Source organism: Neovison vison, chromosome 6 (assembly GCF_020171115.1).
Source record: "Neovison vison isolate M4711 chromosome 6, ASM_NN_V1, whole genome shotgun sequence".
NCBI lineage: Eukaryota > Metazoa > Chordata > Mammalia > Carnivora > Mustelidae > Neogale > Neogale vison.
The window spans coordinates 115,984,424-115,998,067 of NC_058096.1; positions in this window are offsets into that span (position 1 = coordinate 115,984,424).

The following is a 13,644-nucleotide window of genomic DNA, read 5'->3' on the forward strand; positions in this document are numbered from 1 at the left end:
TTAGTGTTTCTAATGATATTATTGTTAATATTAGGATTACACAAGACATCAGAGTTCATCCACTTCAGCTGCACATCAAGCGTGGGACTCCCACCCAATTGACAATGACAGAAGACAGCGGGTTCACAGACCACTGCTTGAATACTTTGAGAGCCTGGGAACTCGCTCTCTGCCCTGGCAGCCTAGGACCACAGTGTTGACCCACAGTTGAAAAGCTTGAACCCTACCTGGAGCCATAATAGGCCTTTCCCGAGGCTGCCCCCCTCACCTTGTCTTCCTTTGTTCCTTTTGTAATGCAACAGCAAGTGATCGTTTAGAACTTCAAATACCTCCCTAGCATACCCAAGGAGAAATAACAGGGCACTTTCCTATTTTAGGGTAGGTAAAGTCTCCTCGGCAATCTCCAGAACATTTTACTTACCCTCATTTGCATCTTGCTTCATTCTAGAGCCAAATTATAATTGAAGCATTTGATTTAAAAAAAAAAAAAACCATCATAGCAGATGTACTCAGGGAATGGTTAAGAAGACGTTTGTCCGTAGGCTACCTAAACCAGTTCAGACCGGGAGAGGGTGGGTGGGTGCCGTATTTGGGGGTGGGATGTTGTGTGTGTATTTGTAACCGCAAGGAGGCATGGGCACAGGAGTAAGCGGGATGGGTTGTTACATGCATATGCGCGTGTCTGTGTGTGTGGAGGGGAAGGCACACCTGTGTGTAGGTGTGGGAAGGCGTGGGGGGTGGTGAGTGTGTGAGTGTAGAGAGGACCATCTCAGAGTGCTCCTGCCAGAGTACAAGGTTCCCCAAGAGCAAAACAATCACAAATTTGGGAGCACATTTCTATCTGGGCCAGGCCTCCAGCTCTTCTCAGGGAGCTGCCTCTGTTGGCCAGGATTTGAGATTTCTCTCACTGAGGCCCCCGGAGAGACTTTCCAGGAGTGAACATACAGCCCAAACCCCCCAAATAAAATCACACCAGCACCGGGAAGGCCCCAGGCAGGAGGGTGTAGAAAACCCCAGGGGAAGATACAAGGGCTCACACCCCCTGGAAAGGAAGTGGAGGGCCAGCTCCTCCCCCCAGCCCAGATTCCCAGGTTGAATTTTTTACATCAGTTCTCCAAGCAAACATCTGCCACTCTCCATCTTCTGAATGAAAGGTGAAGATCAGAATAAGAAATCTTTGTGTTTTCATTAGGTATTTTAGCAAATGCAATGAGGACATTCAGATTCGATTTCCCTGTTTTGTACACACACATAAGTAGTGCTAAGAGGATTACTTTTCCCGGGGGCTGCATCCTTCCTAAAGGCCCCAGTCAAAAGAGACCCTTGTTAAACAGCATTTTCTCTAATTCCCCTGGCTTTCTTCCTTGCCTCACGGGCAGACACCTCGCCCCACTCCCAAATCCACCCACCTCGCGGCCACCTTTGCAGTAAAGAGGGTCCGGGAACTCCATTCTCCTCCTGCCCCTGGTTCCTTCATAAAGCTGAAGATGAACATGAGCGCCCGGGGCAGCAGCGGCCGAGTGGGGAAGGCGGCCTCACGGAACCCTCGACGCCCCCAGAGAAAGATGTAGCCTTTTTGCCTCTGCGCCAGTGAATGGCTTTTCGGGGGTTTTCATTAGGCCCTGGGTCTGCTGGTGCAGAAAGCCTCACAGATGTTGACATTTTTTTCATCCCTGGGTTAAGATGTCTTCCATAAGCTTTTATTCCTCATTTGTTACTTCTTTATTATCCGGGAGGTTTGGCCGCCTCCCTCTTCTCCTCTCTCTGAAGAGAGCAGCGGTAGCTGAGCCTGTCATTATCTGGGCCCTTTTCTCTTGCCTCCAGAGGCAACCGGGGCCTCAGGGGCCCCATTGTGGGGAACAGCAGGTAGCTGAGGCAGGCCGGGTCACTCCTCAGACCCTTTTGTGCGGAGGCCCCCTCCTCCCCGCAGCTTGGCTCTGGGGATGTGAAAGGTCAGGGGCGTGCCATGCTTCCATACCTGAGCTTTTGTTTGAGGCTGGAGGCCAATGATTCTAGAAGTAATTTCTTGGAAAGCGGCCTGGAGCTGTACCACACCGCTTGGGGCTGGGGTGAGAGGACAGGGGGTTCCTTTAGATCACTTATATCCTAAAAGACTCTGAGGAAAAAGAAAAATGTCTACCCAGAGGATGGCTCAGAGACATATCTGAATGGAAGCCTGAAACTTTCCAATTGTTGAGAAAAGGGTTTTGTGATAAATACAGGGCTCCACGGGTTTTCATTGTCCTTTGTCCCTATTCCCAGGAGCCCAGAGCCCACCCACATCCTCAGCTTCTTCATCTGTCAAATGGGACTATTACAGCCTCCTCTGCACATGGCATTCAGTGATCCTGCGTATTCCAATGGCCCCAGTGAGGTGATACAGAAACTGTTCTACAAACTAGACGTTTCTGTCTGGTATCTTGTCTAGTAGGGGCTGTGAGGACCCCGACCTGAACGGGAGCCATCACACACGTTCAGAAGGCCAGGGAGGCCTCAGGGCAAGACAGGCTCTGATGAAGGCAGATCCTCTGAGGCTTGAAGCCATGTTTCTTTGAAGGCGGCAAAAGGACCCCCGGGTCCTTACTGACCACCAGCTTCATAAAAGCCAATTGCAACGTGACTGAGAAGTACACCAATGGGACACAAGGTGCCTGTGGGAAGAAAGGGGACCTCTAGGCTGCCCGGACCTTACTTAACCCAAGTAAGTCAGGCCCTTTCTGGACATGGCATGTTATGGAAGCTAAGTAGGGACAGGATCCTACTTGAGAAAAGGAGATCGGAATCATGTGGGTACTAGAAACCAGCACCACAAACACTGGTTGGGGGAGCTAAAGCCGCATCCCCTACCTGAGGGCTCAGTGACACTTTGCAGCAGGGGTTGGGGGGGGGGCGGTGTCAGGCTCCTTCTATGTGGCCCTGAGGGCTGGAACTGGAATGGAGGAGAAAAGCTGATGTGAAGACGTTTTGAGCATATCAAAAGGAGATATTTCAAATGGTCAGATTGTCTTAAATGGAGTGGGCCGCTTTATGCCGTAGTGAACCCTCTGTCACAGAGAGGAATCCAGCTCAGTGGGATTCGTGGAGATTTATCCCTCGATAAAATTCGGGGAAACGTATCATTTAGGGCTGTCCCACCTGGCAAGCTTTTTGTAGTTCTGAAAGTCCTGAAATTCTCCCATTCTTTTTTTTTTTTTAATTTATTTATTGGATAGACAGAGATCACAAGTAGGCAGAGAGGCAGGCAGAGAGAGAGGAGGAAGCAGGCTCCCCGCTGAGCAGAGAGCCTGATGCAGGGCTCCATCCCAGAATCTTGGGATCATGACCTGAGCTGAAAGCAGAGGCTCAACCCACTAAGCCAGCCAGGCACCCCAAATTCTCCCATTCTTAATAAAAAGAAACATATCATTCATTTTCTAGTGGTTAAGTTAAAAACAACTTCCACTTCTGATAATGGTTGAGAAAGATCACACTCGGTGAACAAAAGCAGATAGAATATGAGGGAAAGTTCGTGCTCTGAAGAGCCAAGGTTCATATCTGCAGATTTTAGTTGATGCCAGATACAGTGGATACAATGTGTAGAGCAGTGAGGGGCGGGAATGGGCACTGGTGATAAAAACTATCTTTTCTTGTCTGGAAACCAAAGACACCATGATGGTGAAGAGAAAGAGGGTAAATGCTTAAAGGGAAAAAGTGAGAAGGAAGATCCCAAAATTGTCTGTCCACATCTCTGTCTGAACCCTGAACCATGCTCACAAAGAGAAGATGCAAAGCAGATAAACTATATTATAATCCAAAAATGGATTTGGTTTCAAAAAACCTGAAAAAAGAGTTTATCTTGTTCTCCCCTTCCGCTATCCCTTCATGTCACTCTCTGACACACTGAGTGGGGATAATGCAATTCTACATTGAATACATTAGTTACCGTGCATCAGATCCCTGTACCAGGGACGGGGTCCCCAAGAGGAATCAGGCATGGCTTCTGCCCCCGAGAAGCTCCGAATAAGGAGGGAGAGAGGTGTGCACACAAAGAACTAAAAAAAAAAAAAAAAAAAAAAAACCAAACTGATGGGTCAAAGGACAAGACAATGCTTCACTTTGGGGTAAACTCTGACTGGGCTAAGAGTCTGAAGACTAGGGCTTCACCAAGGTGACACTGCATAGGACCTCGAAGGAGGAGACAGAGTTCACAGGGAGAGAAGACGGACAGATGATGGCAGAAGCAAAATCACGGGGCAGGACCTCTTGTGACATTTGGGCAGACGAACTGGAAAGTAAAGAATGAAGAGCGCTCAGTCCGTATTTTAGCTTTTTGCTGTCTGATTATCTGTGTTTGGTCACCAGTGCCCCGGCTCTGCCTATACCCGCAGGGCCATCCCTCGGGAGATGGGAATCACCCAGGCACCTTGGATCTTTTGGTTCCGAGGGAGAATGAAGAATCTTCTTTTAAGCCAGATCATCCCTGACACTGGATTAGTGGAGTCAGGTCTACAATAACAGGTGTGTGTGTGTGTGTGTGTGTGTGTGTGTGTGTGTGTGTGTCTGCGCAATATAAACTCATCTAGCGCCTTCCACCTTATTGACCAAGAACCTTCTCACTTGTTAAACAGTTGATTCTAGCAATGCTCCCATGAGTTAGAGAGGTACAGAAGTGTGTCGGGTTTTATAAATGAGGACACAGGCTGAGCAGCCACTGGGTTCAAGGTTGATATCCCCTGTTACAAAGTGCCTGTAGAATATAAAAACAGTCTGAAGCGCAGGGGAAAGAGTGATTTATTGGCCACTATACATTTTTAAGGCTCTTAGCCCTCCATCAAAATGTCAAAAAGTCCAGTTTTCTGTGGACGTCAGAAAATTGATTTTGATCAGATCAACAAGCCCCACACAGGGTTAAAAGTCATATCCTCTGGTGTTTCCTGCTAATGAGTATGAAATTCACATTCAGTAATCCACTTATTCTCGGGATGGAATGCTCTTACATTAATGCTAATTAATAATGCTCCTCTTCTCCTACTCCTCTTTGGTACATCAAATCATAGGGCATCGATGCTGGAAGGGCTTTAGAGACACTGATAATGTGATATTAAGGTTTCTTCACTACTGAGCAGCATCTATTGGCACTTTGGCCTGTAACCTGCTAAGCGGGGAACTACCAGGATCATTATTCCCATCTCACCAGTGAAGTAACTATCACAAAAAGAAGCGAAGCCACTTGCCCAAGTCCTAGAGCTAAGCCTGAAGCACAAATTTCACCATGCTTACCAGTAATCCACCTACTACATCCAACTCCTCTCCCTTCCCCCCTGCGGACTGGATGTAAATTACATCTGTGAATTTCACAGAGACAGGCTGCTCAGAGTAAAGCAGAGGTCTGGCCTTGCTGGCATTCTGGAGGGCTCCCCATCTCTCACACTCCCCTCAGAGAGGGAGAAACACAAATACCCTCTTGATGCCATCATGCCTGTTGCTGCACGCCAGCCGGGTCTTAACTTAAATATGACTCCAGGCCAGTATCAAAAGGAAGGGGACAGAGCCTACCTATCCATTTACAGGGAGCTGGCCACATTGTGTTGTCCTGGCCACAGCGGAGGCTGCTCCAGGGCATTCTCTGGAAGCACATAATAGCATCCCCTGCTGACAGGCAGGCTCTGAAGCCAGCAGGCTGCAGCCAGAAGCAGCTCCCAGCAGGAGCTGGACGAGGCCGACAAGGTTACAGGTGCTTTTCATCCAGCCTTGCAGGAGAGCTCCAACTTCCTGCTGCTAGAAATTTGTCTGCAAATTTTTGTCTTCATTCAAATCGATGGATGGAGGCCTGGAGGCACCGGGGTGATATGATAACTTGATTAAGCCCCAGGACAGATGACATGGTAGCTCAAAGGCCATGTGCTCTCCTCCTTAACCTCTCCAAGGGAGACCGCTGGCTTTGCTGGTAATTGGCCCATTGTCCCTACCATTGCACTTCCTACAGAAGCCCCCTAATCACCATGTCCCTGGGCTCCTCTCTAGGGCAGCCTTAAATACCCTCAGACCCATTAGACCCAGTGAACTATGAAAAATACCTATGCAATGTGACGTGCCAGAGTCATGATTTGAGAGGCCCAAAACGACCCTTACTGGAAACAATGACTTGTTAAGATACCTTCCATCCTCCGCCCTGGGTGTAAACTGCAACACATTTAGGGATGAAAGCCCTAGATGGTTTTGTTTAAAGAGGAGTTCAGACTTGTAGAATATTTTGTTCTCTGGTGGTAATATACCCCCTGATCTTCCGTTCTTTTCCAGTTCAGTGTCTCCTGTTGGACTACACTTTATTGAGAGTGTTTTTTATCAAACTTTTCCAGATATGCTGGCATGCACTGATGTACATCTGCCTTCGGTGAGCCGGGTGAGTAGGTCATTGCTTCTGGAACAGATGTAAGGTGTGGGTCTGGGGAAGCAGAGTACCAAACAGATAGGATGGGTAGCTGGTAGATCGTTTGTTGCCGTGAAAGGATTTTCCCCACTCTGTTTTTTTTAAGCTACTTTTTTTATTTTTAAAGACTTTATTTATTTATTTGACAGACAGAGATCACAAGTAGGCAGAGAGGCAGGCAGAGAGAGAGAGAGGAAGGGAAGCAGGCTCCCCACTGGGCAGAGAGCCTGATGGGGGGGGGGGCTTGATCCCAGACCCTGAGATCATGACCTGAGCTGAAGGCAGAGGCTTAAACCACTGAGCCACCCAGGCGCCCCTCCCCACTGTTTTAAAATCTGTCAGCCTCTGGGTGCCTGGGTGGCTCAGTGGTTTAAGTCTCTGCCTTCAGCTCAGGTCATGATCTCAGGGTCCTGGGATCGAGCCCCACATTGGGCTCTCTGCTCAGCGGGGAGCCTGCTTCCCCCCTCTCTCTGCCTCCCTCTCTGCCTACTTGTGATCTCTCTCTATCAAATAAATAAATAAAAATCTTTAAAAAAATAATAAAATGTGTCAGCCTCTGTACACTGATAGACTTAAGGAAATTTAGGGCTGAGAGGGGGTTCAAAATGAGTCTCCTCAATTCCTTTTTTCTTTCTTTCTTTTTTTTTTTTTTAGGAATATCGTTAAGGAATAAAATTCACCATTGTTATTCCACATTTGAGATGGGTTCTTTTCTTTTTAAGATTTTATTTATTCATTTGACAGAGAGAGACAAGAGAGGAAACACAAGCAGGGGGAGTGGGAGAGGGAGAAGCAGGCGTCCCCCAGAGCAGGGAGCCCGATCCAGGGGGCTGGATCCCAGGACCTTGGGATCATAACCTGAGCTGAAGGCAGGCGCTTAGGAGAGCCACCCAGCCTTCCTCAGACAGGCTCTTTTCTGAAGGACATCAAGAAACAGTTACTGGCACTTTGAAAATAAGTACACTGTTAAAAGCCAAAGAAATGCTATTTTAAAATTTTCATTCATTTTGATTTATTGCCTGAATCTCCCTCTAAGAGAGAGGGCTCCGGTAGGGCCAGCATCACCGTTTCTGTTTCTGTCATGGGAATGGAATGTCTTTTGAGCTGCTAAAGTAGATAATTCCATGCCTGGAAGAAAAACGAAGGGATGGGGGAGGGGAGAAGAACCGTAGGTGGGGGGGGGGAGATCCTCTCATTTCCCAATAATTGCAAAGGCCAGGAATGTGCCGCAGTGGCATTCAGGGAAAGGCAACGATGCGTCCCACGGTGGCGTGCGCGCCTCAGTCCCCTGATGCCAGGTGGGTGACCGGGAAGGCACTCCGGTCATCTGCTAAGGACCCACAGGACCCGAGCCTTCCCGCCACGGGGCATTTTTTTCCCAACCCTGGTTGTTGTTTCAGCGGTGGCCTCGTGGCCCCCAAAGGGCAGCGCGCGCTCGCGGGCTGAGCCCAGGCCTGGCGGCGCCCCGAGCTTCTGAGCCCGGGCCCCGCGGCTGGAAAGGCCTCTCTAAAGGGGGCGTTCCGCTCGGCCCACTGCGCCGCCGGCCATTGTCCCCTCTCGCCCCACATGGGGGCTGAGGAAGGGGCTTTTTAAATGGTTTCCCGGGAACAAAGGGGGCCCAGGCGCCCGGCTTCATTACGTGCTCATCGGCCACACCAGCGGGCCCGCCCCTAGTCACACAGCCTCCCGCGGCTCTAGGCCACCGCCCACTTTCCCGGCTGACCCAACCTCCCCTCCTCTCCACCTCCTTCTCTCCCCTCCCCTCCCCCCTTCCGCCTCTTCTCCCTGCTCCTTCCCTCCTTCTCCTTCCTTCCTTCCCCTTCCTCCCCTCGGCCTCCCCCTTTCCCCTCCCTCTCCTCCCCCTACCCCCCTCCTCCCGGCCTTCTCCTCCCCACTCTGGCCTCCCACCCCTCGTTGAGCCTGTGACCCCCGCTCCCCCGGGAAACCCCGTCCCAGTGCTCTGCACCTGCCTCCCCATGCGTCCTCGTCCTCGTCCTCTTCAGGGTGGAGAAGCCCTAGCCACAGCCATCTGGACTGAGAGAAGCACAGCCCCCGCAGGGAGGGGACACGTGTCTAAGACCCCGGCCCCGGTGAACAAGGGCTTGACCCCACCGGCCCCACCGCTGTGTGACCCTCCTTCTGCCACCACAGGCAGACTTGGCTGACTGTAACCTCCATCAGTGGGGCATCTGAGGGCCAGGATTCTGGCCTCAAATAGGAATATGGGTGAACCCAAACGTTCTCCTGGCCTCTTGTTGGACAACACAGAGAGAGGCATTCTGAGGGTAAGCAATAAAGTCTGTGGTGCTCCCCTTTCTGTAGGTGCTGCTGACATAATTACAACGTCATTAGAGCAGGGAACAGACTGGCTCCCACAGCAGCCGCTTGGGAAGGGGCCTCTGAAGGGATGAGGTCCTGGGAAGCACAGGGCCAAAAGCAGGTCTCTGGGCAGGTCCCAGCAGATGCTCTTTCCCTGAGAGAAAGCTTGCCCCAGATTCCCAGCCTTCCCCACCGCCCCCCAAGCTCCTTTTCTGAGGCACCAGCCACGCCTGTGACAAACCCTGTGGACAGGCGCTCCCTGAGGCCAAGCCTGAGCCTTGTGAGAATGGCCTAAAGGCAGGCAGATAAGTCAATTGGGCCCTTTCCCAGAGCCTGGGGGTAGGAGAATGAGGCAGATCTTGCCCTGGTGGCTAGGAAGACAGTATCTGTGGACCATTGCCTTGATCATCTCTCGCAGAAGCTCTGGTCGGAGCCCTCACAGGACGTGGGCGAAAGAACAGTCACCATCAGAACTAGAGCACAGGCTCCCTGGGGAAATTCCAAAGGACAGAAGAGCCCTCCACTCGAGCTGCTCAGCACCATCCTCCGTTTAGTTAGAAGGCGGCCTCCTGGGGGTCCACGTGCAGAACGGGTGGTAACATTGGCCGGTGGGCTTGGGAAGGCCGGGTGAGAAGCATGAACTCACAGGCAGCTAGGGACAGCTACATATCCTGCCACCATCCTAGCAGAAGGCCATTTGCTCCTTCTTACTTGCAGTGGCCCATGAAGAAGGCGGTTTGTTGCAGAGTGGAGCCCACAGCAGTTCAGGATGGGGATCAGAAAGCCCAATCCCAGATCCCAGATCCCAGCCTAATCCAGACCACCTGCTGGGAGCCTCAAAATCAAGAGAATGCAGCCCAGTAGCACTTCAGACAGGTTGGCACATGCCTGCTCCTCAGCGCTGTTCACCCCGGGCCACAGTGATGCCCACCGTTCTCACCAGCTGTGCTGAGTCTCCAAAGGAAAACAAGGAGGGAGCCGTGGAGGGGAGGGTCCAAAACCCACCACTTTTTGCTTGCTGGGTTGATTTCTGGCAGACATGCCTGCTAACCACTCTGAAAATATCACCTTCTTGGATGTGTATATATTTTAATCTTGTGGTATTACTTTAATATTTTCACACTTCCTCCCTATTTCTCTACAAGGATCATGCATTAATTACAGATTTTTTAAATTTTTTTATAAAAGAAACAAGAACTGGGGTGCCTGTGTGGCTCAGTCGTTAAGTGTCTGCCTTCGGTTCAGGTCATGATCCAGGGTCCTGGGATCAAGCCCCACATCAGGCTCCCTGTTCAGTTGGGAGCCTGCTTCTCCCTCTCCTAATCCCCCTCTCTTGCTGTCTCTCTCTCTCTGTCAAATTAATAAATACATTATTTTTTTAAAGATATTTATTTATTTATTTGACAGAGATCACAAGTAGGCAGAGAGGCAGGCAGAGGGCAGGTGGTGGGGGGAAGCAGGCTCCCTGCTGAGCAGAGAGTGATGGGGGGCTCAATCCCAGGACCCTGGGATCATGACCTGAGCCAAAGGCAGAGGCTTTAACCCGCTGAGCCACCCAGGCGCCCCTAATAAATAAATTCTTAATAAATCTTAAAAAGTCTTGGGGCAACTAGGTGGCGAAGTGGCTTAAGACCCTGCCTTCGGCTCAGGTCATCATCTCAGGGTCCTGGGATCGAGCCCCACACCGGACTCTCTGCTTAGCAGGGAGCCTGCTTCCCCCCTTTTCTCTCTGCCTGCCTCTCTGCCTACTTGTGATCTCTGTCTGTCAAGTAAATAAATAAAATCTTAAATAAAGAAAAGAAAAAACAACTGATTAGAGAGATTGAAAACTTACATATTCCAGTGAATGAAACTCCTAGTTGAGACTGCAGTAGAGTCTGAAACCACCCAAAGACGTTGCGGCGTTTGCGTACTTGTGTAAGATCACTCACGTGTGGGCATGGATGAGGAAGGCTGGAGCCCCCGGCCCTGGAACCCAGGCTTATACAGTGTCTCTGCTTATGTCCTCTCACTGCTTTTTCTTTTTTTAAATTTTTATTTATTTATTTATTTGAGAGAGAGGGAGAGAGAAGCAGACTTGCCACTGAGCAGGGTGCCCGACACGAGATCTGGGGATCCCAGGCCCCCAACATCATGACCCAAGCCAAAGGCAGACGCTTAACCGACTGAGCCACCCAGGCTCCCCGTGTCCTCTCACTCCCGAAAGCAAACCGCTCAAAGCATCCCAGACTGATGACTACCATCCAGTCTGTCCAGTGTGAAGGCATGCTGTCCCCGAAGCACAAGGAGGCCAACTGCAGTCTTCCCTAGGAAAACGTGCCAAACAAGTTTTTGCCCCATCTGGGATAGTGGAGCAAATGGTGGTTCCACTGTTGGAATGCTCTTAAAACAGTCCTGGTGAGCTGGCCTCAAGCAAGGTGGGCTGGGGCCCAGGATGGATGATGTAGTCCTGGCCCTCTCTCCAGGGCTGGCTTGGGAAAGAGGTGGAAGACTTCCATATAATGAGATTCCCAGCCCCACTCCATCAGCCAGGGGCAGCGAAAGTATCCAAGAGCCAGAAACCTTGCTCTGGCTGGAGCAGAAGGCTATGGGCTGCTCTCTTGGAAGGAGAATCTGTTTAATCTGGAGCAATAGGACCTCAAAATGAGTGGTATTTGTGTGTACCTGGGGAGATGCGTTGGGGAGGGGGGAAATATGTAAATATTTATTGGTGGTGGTTTTAAAAGTCTGGGGAGGAGTCTGCTAAATGAAATTTAACATATATTTAATACTCAAATGTACTGCTTATAATGAAAAGTTGATTTTAAAGTCTAAAGTTTTGCTTTTTTAAAAGTCTATGAAAGTTTCAAAATTAATTTTGTTCAACCTCCTGTCTTAACTGGATACTTGAATATTAACTGAACTGTTTTTGAACTCTGATTTTAAACTAGTGAAAAATCTCATTTCATTAGACTGATTCTAAAGCCTATAAGATTTCTCTCTAGTGCTGCAGGGCTTACCTGCCAATCGTGGCTGAATCAGTATACGGACATATAACCAGCCTCCACATCTCAGACCACATACATGCATAAAACCAGCATTTTTAGGCTAACACCATTCAGTTAAAATAAAAAAAAAAAATTGGACTTCAGTCTAACTCACTCTCTTTGGAAGTCATAACATATCTGATACTTTAATAGGCACTCTGCGTCAATAATGTTTGAATAATTGTGTATGATAATGGGCCTCTGGAACTTTAAAGAACAGAGTTAAGTGACATCACCTTTGCAGAAAAAATGTATGTTATAGCTACATTCTATATTTTATATAATCACCATGGACTAGTCACTCTCATTATTATGACTGGCATTCAAAAGCATCATCACAATAACCATTACATTCATTTGATCTTGGTATATGTCTTTAGTCAATACCTGCTTTGTTATTTATGCATGATTTCCTCCAATGTGCCAGGTGCCATGCTAGGGACCAGGAACTGAAATGAATGTGCATTGTTTCTGGTCTGGAGTTACATTCAGTAGAAGGTACAAACACGGAAGCAAATCAAGGTGATAACATGTTATAAATGTTACAGAAGCAAGAGGGGCCTCGTGGCGCAATGAGTAGAGCATCCGACTCTTGACTTCAGCTCAGGTCATGATCTCAGGGTCATGGGATCGAGCCCTGAGTAGGGCTCCCCTCTCAACACGGGATCTGCTTGGGATTCCCTCCTTTCCCTCTGCTCCTCCCATGGCTGGTGAGCCTGTGCTCTCTTTCTCTCTGTGCAGAATGGATAAATAAATCTCTAAAAAAAAATAAAGAAGTGAACAAGGAGCCAAAAGGAAGAAGATACAAACTCCACCCAGAAGAGGGAAGAGAAAGTAGGGAAGGCTTCCCAAAGGAGGTGGCATTGAGAGTGTCTCCCTGCTGTCATCGTCACCCTATGGGACTGTTCCTCCTGAGTGGTCTCCTGGAGTCCACACTTACCACATGGGATTTATGCCTGTGAAGGTTCTGGCAGTGTGTAGGAGGCCTGAGGCCTCCAGATCTTCAGAAGGGATGGAGAATGGCCTTTCTGATTAAAAGTGACAGCCCACTCTCTACAAGACATCACCATAGATCCTCAACCAACGAATTAGTAAAGAAACGGTTAAGGGGTGCCTGTGTGGTTCAGTAGGTTAAGCTTCTGCCCTCGGTTCAGGTCATTGTCTCGGGGTCCTGGGATCAAGCCTCGCAGTGGGCTCGCTGTTCAGCAGGGAGCCTGCTTCTCCCTCTCTCTCTCTCTCTCTGCCTGCCTCTCTGCCTACTTGTGATCTCTATCAGATAAATAAATCTTAAGAAAGAGAGAGAGAGAAAGAAAGAAACATTTAAGCACATGCCTTGGCTTCAGGTCATGATCTCAAGGTCCTGGAATCAAGCCCCACATCAGGCTCTCAGCTCAGTGGGGAGTCTGCTTCTCCCTCTGTGCTTTCTAAATGGAATCTTCAAAAAAAAAAAAAAAGAGCACATTTATTTACTGAACATTAATATTATGAAGGAAACACTTATAGTGACAACACATAAATTCTAAATCCTACTCTAGGCTCAGTGACTTGGAGAGTGAAGTTGGTCCAGGCGTTTTGTCCTGCTGCCTACACCACATAGCCATGGATTCATCATTCAGCAAACCCTCCTGACAACTGTGGCTGCTCATGGCTTTCCCCCCCTCACCTCTCATTCGTTGGTCTAAAGTTCCCTGAGCTTACCACATGGCAAACATGAGAGACACAGCAGTAAGCAAAACAGACAAGACATCCTGCCTCCCATGAGCTTAACATTCTAGTGAAGAAGACAATAAGCGAATAAATAAGGGAAACCCAAGTGCCTCCGTCAGGAGAGAGTTAGTGAGAGCTGCCGATCTTGGTGGGAAGGAGCATCTTAGAACATTGTTAACAATC